Source organism: Mastomys coucha, unplaced genomic scaffold (genome assembly GCF_008632895.1).
Source record: "Mastomys coucha isolate ucsf_1 unplaced genomic scaffold, UCSF_Mcou_1 pScaffold5, whole genome shotgun sequence".
In the NCBI taxonomy this organism is placed as follows: Eukaryota; Metazoa; Chordata; class Mammalia; order Rodentia; family Muridae; genus Mastomys; species Mastomys coucha.
This window is the reverse complement of record NW_022196911.1, coordinates 43790257-43795043: the sequence shown is the minus strand read 5'-3', so window position 1 is coordinate 43795043 and position 4787 is coordinate 43790257. Positions and strand designations below refer to the sequence as shown.

Genomic DNA, 4787 nt, shown 5'->3' with positions numbered 1-4787 from the left:
TCTCTTTTTTTGTGCCTCCTGCATTGTTAGCTCCACCCCAAGCTTGGCTCTCTGGTGAGTTCCAAGAATAGCAGTAGAAGCTTTGAACATCCAAGTCCAACATGAAAGGCTGCCTGCTTCAGCATTCCTAGCGGATTTGGTTTGATTACAAGGTTTAGAGATATGGTCATCCTTATGCTACAACTTTTTCCAGGAAAAAGCACTTCAGCTAGAGAGAGCTCTTACTCTGCTTTAAAACTAACATGGACTCCATGTCTCTGAGACCGTATTATATATAGGACTGTTCCAGTACACATAGCATTGTGGATAGAACTTAGCTGTTTTGGGTGTTCGATAGGGTCTCACTATGTTGCTTAGGCTGGCTGGAAACTCATGATTTTCCTGGTACAGCCTTCCTAGTGCTGAGTTTCCAGGCTTGAGCTACTGCAGCAGCCAGCTCATTTAGCCTTATTCTTAAACTTCCTGATGCCCACCAGTGCCCTGCATGGTAAGAGTGCTCAGTCTGATCCAGTCTCCTCTGCTTAGTAATGAGGACACCAGATCCCCAAGGCTTCCTAGTCCTGTCAGCCTGCTGCTCTTCCAGACCCTCTACCTCCACATACAACAAGTTAGAGATGACTAATAATAAGCGGGATACTGAACAGTGTCTTACACTTATGTCCTCCAGAGATCCAGGATTTTGATGATGAGACGGGGAAGACCTTGTATGAAGGAATGGAGGGCACAGCATAGATCTGGCTGTATTGAGCTGCAGCTGGAGGCTTCCTGTGTGAGAGAACATGGGAGGAAAGTAATAGAAATGAGGAAGGAGGGGGAGGATTCTATTACTCACACCTCTCTATCTTGAAGATAATCATTGTAATTTCCCCTCTTAAAAATGCTGCTCGTTCAGAGGCAATGGCTATATTCTAATAAGCACTTGCTTATGAAATGTGTAGTAATTGGATTGGGATATGAATTATTAAACTGTGTGTGGGGTATCATTTCTTGCCAGGTGTTTAATGACTATGCTCAAACGTGTGGGGCTTCCCTATCTGCCTTGAAGATAACACTCCTAGGAAGAAAATTGCTTAACCCTGGGTCAGGATGAGGATGGCTTTTTGAAAGCATCCTGTTGAAAAGGCCCTTAGGAACATTAAAGTCCAGCTGCCTTATTATTTATTTATTTGTTTGCTTAAGACAGGGAGGGTCTTGTGTAGCCAAGGCTGGCCTGGAGCCTGAAAGGTAATCAAGGATGTCTTTGAACTTCTGATCCTTCTGCCTCTACTGCCAAGTGCTAACATTACATGACTGAAGCTACCATGCCTGGTTTATAGAGTGCTGGGGGTTGAAGTCAGGGCTTCATGCATTCTAGGCAAGCACTCTATCAACTGATCTACATCCCTATGTGCCTTCTTTTAGACATGAGACAAATCCATCATTATTGCCAAGGATCTAGAATGACATAATTGTCCAGAACTAGGATACATAGACATCCTATGGAATATTTTCACTCAAACAAATCTGAGTTATGGAAGTGGCTTCCTGAGGAAAAGTTGGGGAGAATTTTCCAGAAAGGAGGAATGAGAAGCTATATAGGGGTCAATTAAGATACCCACTATAATGTGTTCTTTCTTTATTCTTTTTTCCCCTCAAAGATTTAGTTTATGTGCATGAGTGTTTGCCTGTATATACATGTATGTGCCATGTGTGTCCCTGGTGGCTAGAGAGGCTGGAAGATGGTGCTGGATACCCTGGAACTGAAATTACAAGTGGTTATGAGGTACCATGTGCTGGCAATTAGATCTGGGTTCTTTGCCAGAGCAGCAAATGCTCTTAACCACTGAACCATTCCTCCAAACCTCTTAGTTCTTGATTATTTTCTCTCTGAATCACTGCTATAATCTCCCTGCTTTTCTTTGGGCATCCCTCTTCTTCCCCTTTCAGTCCATCTCATTTGAGATGCCAGATCATCTCCCCTCATTCCTAGATTTTCTCTTGATGCTCTTCTATACAGAGTCTTCTGGGAGCTCTCAAGACCATCAGCAGTCTAGCCTTTATCGTGCATCCCACCCCAGCCCATTTCCACAGGTACAGATCTGATTTTCATTTTCTTACTTTTCTCAGTGCATGGTTGACGTCCACTTAGAGTCTAGATCAAATTCCATCTCTTTCAATCCCTTTTCAGGTGTCTTCTTAGTTGGGAATTTTCCCTAGTCTGTGAATAGTGTTCTCTGTTTCCTCCATGTTATATTAGTCTGCTAGGATTGCTGTGACAAAATGCTACAGAGTTGATGGTTTAAACAATCAGAACTTGTTTTCTTGCAGTCCCAGGTGCTAGAAGCTCAAGATCCAGGTATCAGTGGAGTTTGCCTTGGCTTTCATCTTGATCTTGCAGATGCTGTCTTCTTGCTGTCTCCTTGCCTGGCCTTCTCTCTGTACATGCATTCCTGTTGCTTTCCTTACAAGGAAAGACCTATCTCCAAGGCCAGTCCTGTGGATTTGGGTCACCGCATAATCCCATTTAACCCCAATTGCCTCTTTGAAGATGCTGTCTCCAAATGTTTTATTCTGAGACACTGGGGAAATATGACATCCACATATGAGTATTTTTTAGGGTTAGAATTCAGTTCTTAGTAGCACTGAAGCTTCTTCATTTCATGTTGTTAATACTTGTGTGCTTATCATAACCTCCTTAGAAGATGGAAGATCTTTGAAGGCAGGAGCTGTTAAAGCTCCAATTTATAGCCTCCATTGCCCATTTTACTTAATATTTTACTTAGACTTCGTGTCTAAAAAACCTTTTTTTAATTGAGAATTTTTTCATATAATATATTCTGATTAATATCCTTCCTTCCCCAATTCCTCCCAGATTCTCCCCACTTCCCCATCCACTCCCCAAAGTAAGATAAAATAAACACAAACCAGAATAGGACCAACCAGTCAAAGAAAAAGCACAAGAAATACATACAGACCCAGAGACATACATGTTTGAACACCCAGAAATCCCATAAAAATGGAAGTGACTATATTTTGTATTGAATGAGTAAATGGTTAGATGTAAGAATTTCTCATTTCCTAAACTCTCCCCCCACCTCTCTCTCACACATACACACACACACACATACCCACACCCACACACATAGTAGTATACATTTAGCCTATGAGAAGAGAATACTATTTTCTCTAACCCTGTCACTTGTAGCTATGTGATCTCAAGCATCACATTCCCCCCCCCACACACACCTGTTATATAGTAGTGATTCATTTAGCCTATGAAAAGAGAATACTATTTTCTCTAACCATCACAAACATTCTTTTTTTTTTCCCAACTACCACTTTATTTATATTACTATGCTTAAGTTACACGGGAAAAGACAACCAAGAAGTTCTGCCCCATTTCAGAAATTTTCCAATCAATACCAAGTCAGTGGTAACAAGGAACTGGGGACAGTGACATCTGTGGGTCAAGACTGACAAGGGAGAGTGGGTTCTGAGGCTATGGTTCCTCTCCAACAGGAATATGTCACCCTGGCCAGCACAAGCCACGCTAACACTGAGCCTCCAGAGCTGGGCGCAGATTCCGATCTCTTCTTAAAGCTAGCAAATTAAGTGAAATAACTGGGTTAAGAAGAAAATTTTAAGTGAAACCCAAATAAATTTAAAAACCATGCCCTTGACATATTTTCCACTCAAAATGTACACAAAACACTTCTTTTTACTCTAAGGACCCCAACTTTTCCCCCCTCACATAGCCCACCATGTAGCTGGAAACTCTTCTGCCTAAAGATGTAAACATAGGAAAAAAATTAATAGTATATGCATAAAATTCTCTCTGCAAACTGCTGTTGGATGGAAAATACAAAATTTAAAAGAAAGGAAGAAAGAAAGAAGGAAAGAAAGAAGAAAAGAAGGAAGGAGAGAAAGAAAGAAAGAAAGAAAGAAAGAAACATTCCCTCTTAGATTCTTAATACCTTTGTTCCTCAGTGCATGAATCTGACTCTGATGCTAAGATGACAGTGTATGTAAGGAGATTTTGTTTTCACTGAAGGAAATCTGGGAAAAGGTGGATTTATCTTTTTTCTTCAAGAGTTATCAGATGGTACATGCTCTTCAAAGTCTCACTCTCTCGAACTAGTGCACGTTCCAAGATCACACGGCCTTCCTTATAATGCTGGCCGTCTTCAGTCGCAAACTCATAGATCCCTCCCAGTTTACTATTGCAGTTTTTACGGCTCATATCTTGAACCATGTGGCAGCCAGTGAGCATGACCCAATCTTGAAGTTCACTGTACTGCAAGTTAACTATCTTGTTAAAAAGAAATGCTCTACCAGTGGCGCCTGTGAACCGTGTAGAAATGAGTTCTGAGCCATGAGTCAGGATTGTATCACAGTCTACACAAGAAAACAGACAGATACCACCGATATGGTCAAGAAATATTCTGCCCTTGATAGCTGAAGTTCTAAAAACTTGCACGCAGGGGATAGGTGCTGCCGGCAGCTCTTGGCTCCTCAGCTGGGTCGAAGCTCCCACAAACATTCTTATTAGAAGTAAAAGCATAGTTTTTGCTGGTCATTGACTCGCACACAAAATAACACTCAAAATATTACAATTTTACTTGGCCCATATACTAGTGTGTCTTCTCTGCAAGGGTACTCTCAAGGTCTTCGGTGTACTCAGCCTTAGCCTTGAGGTGTAGGATTTGTGAGCTTTAGGTCGGATTAGGCTGGAGGTGGTACTTGCATTGGATTACGGCTAGAGAAGTCATGGGAAGAAATCACTAGTCATCCAAAGCAGCAGCCGTCAT

General features: G+C 41.7%; 1 pseudogene; it reads right to left on the bottom strand.

Moving 5' to 3' along the window:
• Positions 1–4064: 4064 nt before the first annotated feature.
• Positions 4065–4519, bottom strand: LOC116078646 (annotated as a pseudogene).
• Positions 4520–4787: the final 268 nt, after the last annotated feature.